A 15,704-nucleotide genomic window follows, 5' to 3' on the forward strand; every position below is an offset into this window, starting at 1 on the left:
AATTAACAAAATTTAGACCATTTAGGAGGAAAATATTATCCTCAAAATATCTTTATTTATACTGCTTAGTTTGGAAATTTCTATCCAGAAGCTTTAATTAATTGTTAAGATAGATCGTGATTAGACATGAAGTGCTCGACACACGGTATTTTCTCTCGCCCTGTTAAGGGATATTTTCAATCGTAATTGAAACGCTCATTTGCACACAGCTGTTTTGTGTAATCAGATTCATATCAAGATTAACTTTAATTGGAATTACTGTTAATTGGGTTGCCAACAGGTTTCCTTTCAATTGACTTGGATCGACAAAAGCTCTAATCACAATTCAAACAAACTACCTGTTAGATTCACGCTTCGTAATAGAGCTGACGGAAAGGAGAGATAAAATACGCTGTACGTCAATTAAACGTTTGAGGTAACGGAAGAGAGCAAAGGCCACTTTAATTCTTTCTTTTTGTCTATGATTCCGAGAACACAAAAGAGAAGCCTTTCTTTAACTTGGTTTTACAACTTACAGGAGTCGTTACAAATTGTCTGAAACGCAAAGGTTTTGTACCGTTCTTCTGGCCTGTTCTACTTTCGTTTCGATCTCTCAGTGTTTGTAAGCGGTAAGCTAGATTGCAACACCGTCCCCGTATTTTCGCTTGAAATTTACGCAGGGATTCGTGAATCGCCGAAAGTGCAAACTCGCGAGGCACGAATAATCCAAAACGTGTATTTTATGGCGTTTTAAGGGGCGAGAAACCCTATTGTTTCCCACGGTCTCACGGAATCTCCATTTTACTCGCTAAGTCAGATTTCCCGTCCGAAGAACCCGCGTATTTGTAAGACGAGCTGACACGAAAAATATGCACTGTGTAACAGTCTGTATACACTGGTGTATACAGGATTATCATTCCTAACCAAAATGAAATATATTCCAATCTATCTCAGGCGGCTACCATCGCCAGCGGTGTACTTATAGCTAATTATCCGAAGCTTTTAGCCTCTCATTGAGTAGGAAAGGCAGTTGGCTTGTGCGTGCTATCGCATCTTGAAAGCTAGCCAACAAGCTAGATAACAGCATTAAACATTTGATTATTTTAGAATAAAGTGGGATATACCAGTTAATGGTCTTTTTTCGTATACACTAAAGATTATAGCATTTATCCGTCTGGACCGAATTGGCAAACTGAGTTTAAGTCGTCGGGCTTTAATAAATTTAATTGGTTCGTGTACGAAAGACGAGACGAAATTTCCGGCGGCTAAGCAATTATGAGACGTATAGCGGAGCAAGGTAAAGGTTGTTTGGTCGCAAGTTCTTTAGACACTGTTTACAAAATAGGCTACATTTGTCAAATTCGTTCTTTCCCGTAGTATCGAGGAAAACTCAGTATTTTTAATTACGGTGATCGCCCAATTTTGCGAGAAAACTTTCTCATATTGCTGTTGAACTCCGTTAGGACAGGACACTGAACTCACTCAGTATTTTGGCTTTACAAACAAAACTTTTAATCTTATTTTCACATAATATCACTCTAGCTTTCTGTCATGGAAGCAAGCAGCGGTGAACAAAACTTCAAAGTTCACAGTTCAAGGTTATTACTTTTACATGTCGTCTGCATCATTATCCAAAGTTACTTCCCTCGTGAAGTTCTTCCGTCTGTCCTTGCTTTGGCAAATTGTACCTTTTTTAAGGAGTGATTTATTATTCCTATTGTTCATTGTTTAATTTTCTATGAAGTTTTGGCCATCCATTTCTTCATCCTCTTGTTGATTGACCTGAAAATAAAACATTAATATTGTAAGCTCGGTTATTCATTTGTCACGAGCAAGACAGACTAAAAATATTCTGAGTTCTTCCGAAGAGAATCCAGAATTCTTTATGTCCTTTGCGATCGTTCACTTTTCCTGGAAGGGGGTGGGGGGGGAGGGGGGAATTGTCCTTCCAATCGCATCCTCCCCCAGGCCTCCGCACCAAAAAGGGAAGAAAGAAGTCACTTTTTAACAGGTAAAATTAACCTACTTTCTTTATTCATTTCTGAAAACTGTTTCATTGACCACTGGACCAGAAGTCTGCTGTCTTTTTGCGTAGATGACCCAGTCCTTGGAAGCCAATTTTTGATGATCAGCCCCTCCCCCTTCCCCACAACCACCACCTCAACTTTCTCCAACCAGGTATCCACCACAAGACGTCTTTTGAAAGAGGAAGCTTGACTTCCGCAAAACGATGTTAACGACGGAAATTTGTGGGTACGAGCTGTTTAGGTAGTGCCAATCACGTGACTGAGAGCCGCCGTTCATGTTGATCAGGGATGATAGGATTCTTTTCTCGCTGATCAAAAACGGCTGAATATTTTGGCCACACAAAGGCTTGGTCACAATGCACGCAACGCATGCAACTCAGATTAGAGAAAATATAGTGGTCAAAAGCAAACAAACAAATCGTACTATAACAGTCGTCCGATTTGCTAACAGCCACCCGATACTTTTTGACGAGAAAAACAAACAAAAAAGAAAGGTCTCAGTTGGTGCAACCAATCACACTTTAACAAAATCCAGCAAACTAGTTCGTTTGCATTCATATTGCTGTAACACGCCGTGGCCATCACTGGCTGTACGTTTTGACTTTTACACAAATTGAAAAAGCGCGCGCTTTTCAGAAATTAATCGGAGGCTTATACAAATAAACCCTTTTCCAGCTTGCTCGTATATCGGACGATAATGATGCCTTCGGCTTAGAAATTTTCCTCAAAATTTCACAGTTGTCCTCAAAGCTTCGCTTTCTGTCCATTTTTCGCGGACAACCTTTCGGCCTAGCGTGTAATCCTCCGATATACCAGCCACCCGAACGTGTTTATTTACTGAATATACGGCAGGATTATCAGCCGAAATAATTGGCCAGCGACCACACAAAGGAAATAGAACCTTGAAAGAAAATGAAACTAAAAGGGCTGGTGCCATGGAAACCATAAATCCGATCGAGCCCTGATTCTTTCAGACTTTTTTTTAGTCACCTTCAAACACGCTGTTATATGTCGTCACAAATATTGCGTTGTACAGTTATTATACATTGTTTTTCTCAATATACCGGCTTCTAAACTCTCTTAAACTTTCTTCTGCCAAGCCAGTGGTCATCGGGTGAAAATGTTTCCACATGCCATATTGGTACATTGGCATTGAATGCCTAAACATTACCTAGTTTAGCAGGTAGTTTTACTTTATACATTGTTTTCTCAAACTCATTAATAATTCACGAAGAGAAAACAAAGGAAATCACTACCGTGAAGGAGGTTTAGAAATGTGGTCTTAATTATCATAAGATTTGGTGAACTTTTGCTTCGAATTTTTCCAAGAATTATCAATAGTTTGAGAAGCTGTATCAAACACTCGAATGAGAGTTTCCTCCTATTTCTAAACAACTCGAAGTTGGTTAAAAAAAAACTCGGCTGCGCCTCGTTTTTCCAACCTACTTCTCGGTATTTGGAAATAGGAGGAAACACTCTTCCTCGTGTTTGATCTATTACATAAATACCTGGGCTGAGTTGCTCGAAGCATGGTTAGCGCTAACCATTGGTTAAGAGGTATTAAAACCTATAGGTTGTTATGGTATTTAACCCGGGTTAGCGCTAACTATGCTTCGAGCAACTGGGCCCTGTTTGTTTTTTATGAAACCTCGCCCTTGAGGTCCTCGTTTGCAACGATACGCCCGGTGCCGTGTGACCACGATACAAGGTAAACTGTCTCTGAATTTTCTCTTGGGAGAACATTGCTTTCTTCGTCTTAAGGACGGTGCCTACTAATACCGAAGTATTTTTGTGTGGTTAATGACTATGCGGGAAAAGCAGACCTTAGCAAGGCCTATTGGAATCCAAAAAGAAAATTGGGGGTCACCACGCATTTTTCAGAGATGATTAAGCAACAATATCTCTAAAAAGCGCCAAAATGTAAAGCAATGTATGGGATTTTTTCCTAAATCGAAGCTTAATTTTCTCTGAAAAATGCATGGTTACCCCAGATTTTCTTTTGAGATACCAAAGGCATTTGGTAAGTTCTGCTTTCTCCGTATAGTTTTAACCCTTGCAAAAATATTCCTGTATTAGTAGGCACCACCCATAGGAAACCCGAGTATCTCGCGATGCGCAGAACGTATGCGCAGTAACAATAGTAGGCACCGTCCTTAACACAAAATGGACTTGAGAACAAACTGACTTGCAAGTAGAGTTACTAAAATAATGATTTTTAGAGACATGGCAAAAATGATATATGTTACATGTCCAGTATTCCTCCTGTTGTCTTGGCTTTTATCTAGTCGCGCAAACAAATCTAAATTAAAATCTTTGTCCTTAGTAATATTCGTTTTAGTACCGCATGTACACTTGTGAATTAGAAACGAATTTCTAAAGAACACAATTCTCCTTACTAAGGATGCTTAATTGATCTTATTGTTAGTTTCGAAGTTATTATGCTTTTAATAAAAAACTAACATTCGGCAACGTATTGTTTTTAGATTAACAGCATTTGACAGGCCAAAAGTAGTTAATGGATCTGGGGCCTTATGAGGGGAAGTAAGAATTTTAGGACCATTTAAGGATATACCAATTTCAAGATTAATCTAAATGTCTAAGCCCCAGGTGTTTATATCCAAAATATGCGGTGAAAAAAACTATAAAAAAACTATATTTTTATAAACAGTAATTGCGCTATAATCAGGCTGACTTGGTTATATTTCCTACATATATCTGAAACATACTTTTCCCTGGTTTGTTACCGTTCGTGTCTGAACGCGATGAAAAAAAAACTTATTAAAATCGAAAAGCTGTTTAAGTTCCATTTTTATATGATAACTGATTAAAAATATTAGCTTTTAAAGCTCTTAGTGATGATATGGTGCTAATCAAGCTTCTTTGTTCGACTAGGCAGTCGACGAATTTAAATCTTTCACCAATCATCTCCCTGCTACCTTTCTATTATTATTTTTTTTTTTCAAGAAAGAAACCAACGTGGAAATAGAATTAAATATTAACAGAAAGTTCTGTTCGGATACAACTGACAATTTTTAAATATTTTAAATTTAGCATAAACTAACATAAGCACTCTAAAATCAACTTATTAACATTAGCTCAGATTCTTTTACTCAGATGTATCAACGATATGAAACATGATTTAGTAAAACAAAGCTCTGTCAGCTCTAGGGCACAAATTCAAGAACTTTGTTGACAAAACGGTTTCCTTCTTAAACAAATTCAAAAACTGATGACAAAATTGCAAGTACGTTCGCATAATTTCTCATGTGTGATGTATTCCTTGGCACGCCAATTTTTCTTCTTCTTCCTTCACTTTTCGTAATAAAAATGCTCCGCGCGATAACCCATGAAGGTTCAGGATTTTTCCGGCGGAGGAATCAAAAACGAAAATTGTCATTGCAGGACTAAGTGTGACACGATAGCTATCACGTCACCGATTGCATATCTATAAACCTTTTAATACTAAAGTACAAATTGGAAAATTAAGTCTAATTGTGGCGGACATTAACTGAAAATAAAAGCTAAAGAGCAGCAGTTTTCTCAAACGTGGATTTCAACATTTCTTAAAAATGACCTTTGAAAGTTAAAACGGGTTAATGGATCCTATTCACCTAAACATCGAGCACCTCTGCTGTACTATTATTCCAAGCGTTCACTAAGTCAGAAACTGTATCTCTTTTCTCCTCTTCCTCAGCGTGCACTTGCGATCGATCGTTCGATTCGACATAACCATTCTTCTGCTGTGAAACATTCGCGTTGCTTGCGGTGAGGTCTGCATTCGAATCTTTTGAATTCTTTGAATTTTCTGAGCATTTTGCTGCATCTTGCGAAAATCCTGAAGAAAGCTGCAAGACCTCCATATAATTTCCTGTTTCAATTTCGCATTCGCGTTTTCCACGCCCTCCATCTACATGATCTTGCCGGGAGTTAAATTCATTCGCGTGCTGCTTGTGCGACAAACCTTCCAAAGGTTCATGATTTGAACAACATTGTACAACTGTCACCCTCACTAATTTGCCAATCAGACGAAACCGAATGCACCATGTTCAAGCTACCTCCTCTTGCTCTAATTATGGATGCATGCCGTACCGCGTACCAACTCTCGCGCCTCTGCGCTGATATACTCTCAGGCAGTAATTAGTAATTGAACTGCATGGGGCTAAATACAGATTTGAGGAAGGTGGGTTTTTCTGCCCTCCGCATGAAACTTGGTACGCAGCCACTCTCAGAATCCGCGCTCTTGCCACTCGCGTCCGAATGAAACGACCATGATCTTTCTTTGTAGCTCTCTCGCAAACTCTTGCGCGGCATCTCAAAGCTATGGAAGGGTCGCGGAAGGCTGCAGGCGAAACAGTGGCGGTGAAAATTTGCCGCGCTACGTTGTGTTGCTCTTTCCTTTTTCCTTCGTGCCTCTTCCGGCTCTCGCAAGACTTCCGGCTTGTAGTTCTTCTTGTGCTTCATACGGATGTTTTAATTCACGGGCTTTAACCCTTACGTTTTCGCTTTCTCCGCCTCTCGACGTGCTATCAGATCATTGCCACCACCTTTTTGTTCTAACGACTCCAGAACCCTCTCTGCGCTAAGGGAAACCGTTCATGAACGCTTCACAGCCGACGCCATTTTGATTCGAAAGAATAGTGACTTGCAGGATACATCGGGGAAAGGGAGGGGGAGCTAGGGAAGCGAGAAAAATGAGGGAGTTCGGGGTCCTCCCCTCCCCTTCCCCGATGACGTTGACCACACAGGCTATGTCGTGAAGGCCACATTCAAGTGTTCTACGCTTTTGATCAGCTACCAAATTTTGAGGTGATCGCCGACCAGTTGTATTAAAACGCAAACTTTTGCAAACGTTTTGGAATTTCTGTCATCGCTGTTCAAGTCCGGATATTTACAAGTCTGGACAGAAATGATTTAAAGTAGTCATTAAGAATTTCCGAGATACTTCTCTCTATAAATGCCAAAGTCTTATTTTTAGTCATTTGTCTTACATCCGCCATCCTGTATGTGACACGCCATGTGGTCATATACGAAGTCTTGTGCGTTATCTCTTGGACAATCGCGAAGCAAAGAAAAAAAAAAAGAAAAAAACGCGACCAAGGACTTAACTCGTGGCATCACGGCCCGAGTAATAATGAAAGTACTAAGCTTTGTGTGGGTCACAAAAACGTGGCTGTCTTATGATCACATTTTCGCCTTTGTCACGGGTGAATGCCCAGGCTTGCCACATGGCGTAATAAAGTGGAATCATTTCGTAATAAAGTGAAATCATTGTACCAGTTACTGGCCTTTTTGTTTAAGTGACCGTCGCCGGGATTTAAATCTGTTAATATATTAATTGGTTCGTGTACGAAGGACGAGACGAAATTTCCGGCGGTTAAGCAATTATGAGACGTATAGCGGAGCAAGGTTAGCGTTTTTTGGACGCAAGTCCTTTATAGATACTGTTTAGGAATAGGCTACATTTGTCAAATGCGTTCTTTCCCGTAGTATGGAGAAAAACTCAGTATTTCTAATTACGGTGATCGCCCAATTTTGTGCGAAAAATTCTCATATTGCTGATGAACTCCGTTAGGACAGGACAACTTACTCAGTATTTTGACTTTACAAACAAAACTTTTAATCTTATTTTCACATAATATCACTCTAGCTTTCTGTCATGGAAGCAAGCAGCGGTGAATAAAACTTCAAAGTTCACAGTTTCAGGTTGTTACATGTCGTCTGCATCATTATCCAAAGCTTCTTCCCTCGCGAAGTTCTTCCGTCTGTCCTGGCCATGGCAGATTGCAACATTTTTAAGGAGTGATTTATTTATTATTCCTATTGTTTATTATTTAATTTTCTTTGAAGTTTTGGCCATCCATGTGTTGGTCAGCTTAAGTCGCTTGAAATTTCTTCATCCTCTTGTTGGTTGACCTGAAAATAAAACATTAATATTGTAAGCTCAGTTATTCGGTTGTTACGAACAAGACGGACTTAAAATAGTCCTTCAAAGAGAACCTAGAATTCTTTATGTTCTTTGCGACCGTTCATTTTTCTTAGGGGTGGGGGGGGGGGTAAAATTTGCCTATCCAATCGCATCCCCGCATGCCACCTCCCCTAGACCTGCGCACCAAAAAAAAAAAAAAAGGAAAAAAGAAGTCACCTTTCAAAAGATAAAATTAACTCTTTCTTTATTCATTTCTAGAAACTGTTTCAATGACCACTGCATGCACCAGACGTTTGCTGCCTTTTTCCTCAGTTGATCCAGTCCTTCAAAGCCGTTTTTTGCGCATGCTCATCGCCTCCCCCGCCACCGCAACACAGCGGCAAAATGAGTGCGCATGCTCGTCACGCGTGAACAATCTTACTCGGCAAAATGGCGGCGTTTTTAAAATTCCCATTGTTTGTTCTCATTTCGCGGGGATAAGCCCAAATCAAAATAGATAAGGTTGTCGCTTTCTGGAGAGGTTTTTTCGAACCTCCTCCATCACATATCTTATTCAACAAAAAAAATATTGTGGTAACAGGTGTGAATTTGGCGATTGAAGTGGAGCATTCGTAATCGAGTCACGCTTGAATCACAAATCTGCGGAGCATGCGCACTCATTTTGGCGCTGTGTCCACCACCGCCTCAACTTCTGCCAACCAAGTATCTAACTCAGGAAGTCTTTTGAAAGAGTCAAAGTGACAAGTTCCGTAAAACGCTGTTAGTAGATAGGAATTAGGGGTTCAGGAACCGGGAGGAGGGGAGGGTGAGTTAAACAATAGCCGGGGTGGATGAGTAAACAATAGCCTAGAGGATGACATCATCAAAAACGATGACATCATAAGCTAAAAATAGAGAAACCGGGGGAAACGGGAGGATGAGTAAACAATAGCCTAGAGGATGATGTCATAAGTTAAAAATAGAGACAAGGGGTGTAATTTCCTCCCCTCCCGGAAGATAAAGTAATAAGCTAAAAATAGAGAAACCGGGAGGTTAGGGAGGTAGAACGTCACAATAGCCCCCCCGGGTTGAGATCATCAAAACGATCACATCATAGTTAAAAATAGTATAGTGACATCATTGGGGTGGAGGAGTATTTTGCTCTCATTATAAAACGATGATCTCATAGTTTAAAAATAGAATAGTCATAAAATAGTTATAAAACTTTCCTGCTATGAAGTAGGAAACACAAACTATAATGGCTTCCCAGCAGTTATTTACCATCAGTGAGTTTAAATCATTCGCTAAGCCTCGGTTGGTGGTTTGAAATTTTTTGCTCCACGGAAGATGAAAGCCCTTTGGCCTTTTGCAAGCCTACACTTGGGTAGTGTGAGGTCATTATTTTACCTGGCGTTCCTTTGGTGAATTTTTGAACGGTGTTGAAGTCATTCTCAAAGATAACCGGGAGTTAGGTTGTTCATTCATTTGTATACAGTAGTCTATTTTCATTGTCCGTAAGCGTATGAAAAAGCGTTTACTGCCAAGCACATTATTCACGAATTGTGAGTTTCAGTAATAATCATACATTTTCAGTGATTCTATTTTGGATGAATTTGATCGAGATTGTGATTTTGTTGGTTATAAAAGATGAAATCATACATCAGACATAGGACGCGTGTTTCGATTCACGCACCGTTACTTAAGCTATTATGTTAATTAAGTTGAGCTTTGTCGAGGATTAAACAGTAAAAACAGTCTTTTGTTCTCTTTGTTTATCAAATTGCTCCGAATAAGAATATTATTACGGTTGATCGATTCCTGGCTGCTTAAATTAATTTGCATGTTATGTTTGGCGCGCACTGAAAAAATAAAACACTCTCAGAATTTACTGAAAATTCTTTATTTAAATCGTTCAACAATTCAAGTACAAAGCAAAGTTCTTATGACAGCGTTAATCATCTTTATCCTCGTCATCGCTAGGGGGATAGAATGTCATTTTTGATGTCCTTTCATCCTTGTGTGTGATTGCGCCACAATCATAACATCGACGGAGAGATTCTTTCGCGTGCTTTCGTTCAAGACGAATCTTGTGATCACATATAGGGCAAACTTTACAGTTATCTTCCCAAAAGCACTTAGGACATTTCATGACTACGGTATCATATCCATGTGAACTGTTGCAGTGTCGGCAAGGATCATGAACTTTTGCCTGAACTATCGTTGAATTTTCAACTGAGTCGCTACTATTCTCGGCCTCTTCTTCCCAATCACTTTCCAGGTCGCTGTTATGAGATACTTCGGATTGACTATTTTTAGAACTGGTTTCCTCTTCTTCACTGCTGTCCGACAAGTTTTCATCATTAGCCTCATTACCTGATTCGTCCTCTTTATCCTGGTATCCTCTTTCTTTTTCTAACAAATCGCTTAGAAGTTTTTTATTTTTGATCAGTCGCTTATTCACTCCGAGTTCTGCCAGCCCATCTAGGAAAGTATTGAGTGCACGCGGTTTGGCGACATCTTCGTTATGAGGGAGTAACACATACTCGACAAGCTCTGAGATGTTTGTTACTGGTATTGGGCGCTGGTTTCGGAGTAGCAGTCCACTAGGTGTCCAGAACAAGATATTTTTAGAAGTAGCCATACTATGCGATAGTTCAGAAGCGTGCTTTCTGGAAACGGCGTTGGAAAGGTTGTTCAAGACATCTTTTATCCGGGGTTCTTCTTCGTCACTTTCCTCATCAGAGGTTGAGTAATCCTCCATTTCACTTTCCTCCTCTTTATCCCAATCCATCTTTCTTTTCATATCGACCAGCACTCGTTAAAAGAGAGACACAAATGACCAACATTCAGAATCCACGGTCTCTTTTATAACAGAAGATACCCCAAGCTACTAATTGCAGGGGTCAGTAATTCTTGTATAAACCCACTGCCTTCTTGCACAAGGATGCGTTTCTTTGTCTTGTAAGGAACATTTCGCTGAACAAGATTTAGAAGAGCATCCTTATGCGAACGCAAGAAGGCCCTAACTTCTTCAGACACTGGTATGTTTTCTGTAAGTACATTATAAATAACTTGCAATAACGCATGCAACTGTTGTGGAGTAGCTGTTCTCAAGAGAAACTGACGCTGCTTGGAAGGGCAATCAGAAAGGAGCTGAAGGAAACCTCGGTTGTTCTTTACAACGCGAGACATGATCATGGAATGAGTTTAAGAAAGTAAGTTCCCCCTTTTATTGTGTAGGATGTGGGGGAAGCAATAGACTTGAGGAGAAGGAAAACACTAGAAATAAGGAGGAGGGAAAACAATAGAAACGTGGTGGTGGAGGTGGGGGCGGTGGTGGTGGTGGTGTCGGTGGTGGTGGTGGTGGTGTTAGTGGTGGTGTTGGTGGTGGTGTTGGTGGTGGTGTAGGTGGTGGTGGTGTTGGTGGTGGTGTAGGTGGTGGTGGTGTCGGTGGTGGTGGTGGTGTTGGTGTAGGTGGTGGTGTCGGTGGTGGTGGTGGCGAGAGGGCGTAAACAATAGTCTTTTGGGTGTGGTTAAAGCCTATATAAATCTGAAAACATTTATCGTTTTCTCAGTTCTCGTCAAGTTTCCACAGAGTAGACATGAGTTGGACCTGTTCTGTTTGTCAAGAGAATTTTTCAAGGAAAGATAGTATGCGAAGACACATGAGCCGCAAACACAGTGAACCGCCGAGTTTCACTCCCTTCAGAGCTATGCCGTTTTATCCAGAAAAGTGTCAGCGGTTTCAATTTGTACATCCATTTACTTGTATAGTTGCTGGGATGACCGGATCAGGAAAGACTGTCTGGGTAAAATCTTTGTTGCAACAGGCTCAAAGAGCAATCAACCTACCACCAGAGAGGATTGTTTGGTGTTATTCGCAGTGGCAGCCCGCTTATCTAGAATTGATGGCAATAATGCCAAATATAGAATTTATCAGAGGTATTCCTTCCAATCTAGAGCATGACTCCTATTTTGACATCCGCCAACGCAACTTAATGGTGATCGATGATCAGATGGCTGATGCCGGTGAAGACAAGCGAATCGTCAACCTGTTTACAAGAGGATCCCATCATCGCAACCTAAGCATAATTTACATTGTGCAGAACTTATTTCATCAAGGAAAAGGCAGTCGAAGTATCAGCTTAAACAGTCACTACTTAGTCCTTTTCAAGAACCCCCGGGATAAACTTCAAGTGCTGACCCTGGCTAAGCAAATGTATCCCAGGCACACCGATTTCTTTATTAATCACTATGAGCAGGCCGTACAGAGGCACTTTGGTTATCTCCTAGTTGACCTTAAAACCACCACTCAAGACAACTGTAGATTGCGAACGAACGTTCTACCTGGCGAAGAACGATTTGATAACGTAGCAGTACCGGACAATATCTCGCAGGAACTACTACAGTACCTCAAACAACAGAACGTAATGACTCCCCCAGTAGTTCCAGTAATGAAGAAATTACAAGATTCAATGGATGGTCTTCTCTCACGATCAGACCTTGGAGATGACGAAAGAGCAAAGCATTACATGCAGCTGCAAAACAAGTATTTGACGTTTAAACAACAGTTGAATTCCAGACTCAAAGAATCAAATCCACCCTACTCTGAAGAACAGAGACAAATTTCTTGCAATCATATGCCAGATCAAGAACCAGTGACTGTACAGGCGGCCGCTGTCCAAACTCCCACGCTTATACAGGCGACCGCTGCCCAAGAACCAATCGCAACACAAGCGACGCCCGCGGAAGCGTCACTTCCCTCGTCCATCTTAACACCCCCTCCCACAGTACCCTCACCTACGCAGAAAAGAAAAAAACCACCTCGAATTCGGTTTAAAAACTACCTGGATGACGATGACCGTCCCTCAAGAAGATCCCGGCGAACTCACAGAAATCATCCATATAAGGCTTCTCAAGAGGATGAATTTTAATTAAATTGTGGCGCAATCACACACAAGGATGAAAGGACATCAAAAATGACATTCTATCCCCCTAGCGATGACGAGGATAAAGATGATTAACGCTGTCATAAGAACTTTGCTTTGTACTTGAATTGTTGAACGATTTAAATAAAGAATTTTCAGTAAATTCTGAGAGTGTTTTATTTTTTCAGTGCGCGCCAAACATAACATGCAAATTAATTTAAGCAGCCAGGAATCGATCAACCGTAATAATATTCTTATTCGGAGCAATTTGATAAACAAAGAGAACAAAAGACTGTTTTTACTGTTTAATCCTCGACAAAGCTCAACTTAATTAACATAAGAGCTTAAGTAACGGTGCGTGAATCGAAACACGCGTCCTATGTCTGATGTATGATTTCATCTTTTATAACCAACAAAATCACAATCTCGATCAAATTCATCCAAAATAGAATCACTGAAAATGTATGATTATTACTGAAACTCACAATTCGTGAATAATGTGCTTGGCAGTAAACGCTTTTTCATACGCTTACGGACAATGAAAATAGACTACTGTATACAAATGAATGAACAACCTAACTCCCGGTTATCTTTGAGAATGACTTCAACACCGTTCAAAAATTCACCAAAGGAACGCCAGGTAAAATAATGACCTCACACTACCCAAGTGTAGGCTTGCAAAAGGCCAAAGGGCTTTCATCTTCCGTGGAGCAAAAAATTTCAAACCACCAACCGAGGCTTAGCGAATGATTTAAACTCACTGATGGTAAATAACTGCTGGGAAGCCATTATAGTTTGTGTTTCCTACTTCATAGCAGGAAAGTTTTATAACTATTTTATGACTATTCTATTTTTAAACTATGAGATCATCGTTTTATAATGAGAGCAAAATACTCCTCCACCCCAATGATGTCACTATACTATTTTTAACTATGATGTGATCGTTTTGATGATCTCAACCCGGGGGGGCTATTGTGACGTTCTACCTCCCTAACCTCCCGGTTTCTCTATTTTTAGCTTATTACTTTATCTTCCGGGAGGGGAGGAAATTACACCCCTTGTCTCTATTTTTAACTTATGACATCATCCTCTAGGCTATTGTTTACTCATCCTCCAGTTTCCCCCGGTTTCTCTATTTTTAGCTTATGATGTCATCGTTTTTGATGATGTCATCCTCTAGGCTATTGTTTACTCATCCACCCCGGCTATTGTTTAACTCACCCTCCCCTCCTCCCGGTTCCTCAACCCCTAATTCCTATCTACTACTGCTGTTAACGACGGAAATTCCTGGGTGCGCTGCTTAGGAAGTATCAATCACGTGACTGAGAGCCGCCGTTCAAATTGATCAGGCATGATAGGATTTTTTTCACACATATCATAAAAACGTCTATAAATGATACCTCATTTTGGCCACATGTTGTAACCTATAGCTAATCACAGTTTAACAAAATCCAGTAAACTATATAGTTAGCTTGCCTGATTCATTTGGATACAACACGCCGTGGAATCACTACCTGTTTTGTCTTTTCCACAGAAAAGCGCGCGCTTTTCAGAAATTAATCGGAGGGTTATACACCTACAACTCTAAACCCTTTTCCCGTTTGCTCGTATATCGGACAATAATAATGCCCTCGGCTTAAAGATTGTCCTCAAGATTTCACAGTTGCCCTTGAAGCTTCGCTTTTTGGACAACTGTCCATTTTTCGGACAACCTTTCGACCTAGGGTGTAATCATCCGATATACCAGCCGCCCGAACGGGTACGTTTATATACTGAATATTCGACAGGATTATCAGCCGAAATAATTGGCCAGCGAGCACTCAGCACATAGCGACCACACAAAGGAAATAGAACCTTGAAAGAAAATGAAACTAAAAGGCTGCTGCCATGGAAACCATAAATCCGAGCATTGTTTCTTTCATGCTCTTTTAGTCACCTACAAACACGCCGTTATATGTCGTCACAAATGTTGCGTCGTACAGTTATTATACATTGTTTTAATATATCAAACTGGCTCAAACTTTCTTCGGCCAAGCCGCTGGTCATCGGGTGAAAATGTTTCCACATGTATTGGCATATTGGTACATTGGCATTGAACGCTTGAACATTATATTAGCAGGTAGTTTTACTTTATACATTGTTATTTATAAATACCTGTTTGCTTTTCATGAAACCTCGCCTTCGGCCTGGTCTGCAACGCCGCGTCCTGTACCGTGTGCCCACGATACAAGGTAAACTGTCTCTGGGTCGTAAGTTAGAATTTTCTTTTGGGAGAACATTGCTTTCTTTGTCTAAACACAGGATAGACTTGAGAACAAACTGACTTGCAAGTAGAGTTACTAAAATAATGATTTTTAGAGACATGGCAAAAACGATATGTTACAAAATACTGCAGCATTAACTGAATCCGCCGGACTTGTCCAGTATTTCCCTTGTCTCGGCTTTTTATCCACTCGCTAGCTAATAAAGGAAAACCAATGTAAATTAAAATCTTTGTCCTTTGTAATATTGGTTTTAGTACCGCATGTCCCACTTATTAATTAGAAACGAATTTCTAAAAAACACATTTCGTCTCAATAAGGATGCTTAATTAATCGCTTATTGTTTGTTTCGAAGTTATTATGCTGTTAATGAAAAATTAACATTCAGCATGCAACGTACTGTTTTAAAATTAACAGTATTTGACAGGCCAAAAGCAGTTAATGGATCTGGGCATTATGAGGGGAAGTAAAAATTTTAAGACCATTTAAGGATATACCAATTTCAAGATTAATCTCAATTTCTAAGCCCCAGGTGTTTATATCCAAAATATGCGGTTAATATATGAACCTATGAGTAGACTTAACTTCTTTTTAAAACTATAAA

At 40.1% G+C, this 15,704-nt stretch overlaps 1 long non-coding RNA gene across 2 annotated transcripts; it reads right to left on the reverse strand.

Annotated features, from left to right (window-relative positions):
* Nucleotides 1-1,467: 1,467 nt before the first annotated feature.
* Nucleotides 1,468-15,261, reverse strand: LOC146488942 (uncharacterized). Of its 2 annotated transcripts, none has more exons than XR_014865734.1 (2): nucleotides 14,994-15,261; nucleotides 1,468-1,761 (listed from the first exon to the last, which is right to left on the reverse strand). It is a non-coding gene; the product is annotated as an uncharacterized LOC146488942 (long non-coding RNA). The 2 variants fall into 2 exon arrangements; XR_014865736.1 differs by lacking the exon at nucleotides 1,468-1,761 and adding an exon at nucleotides 7,600-7,919.
* Between the last annotated feature and the right edge of the window lie 443 nt (nucleotides 15,262-15,704).

Source organism: Pavona decussata, unplaced genomic scaffold, assembly GCF_977016875.1.
Source record: "Pavona decussata unplaced genomic scaffold, jaPavDecu1.1 SCAFFOLD_8, whole genome shotgun sequence".
Lineage (NCBI taxonomy): Eukaryota > Metazoa > Cnidaria > Anthozoa > Scleractinia > Agariciidae > Pavona > Pavona decussata.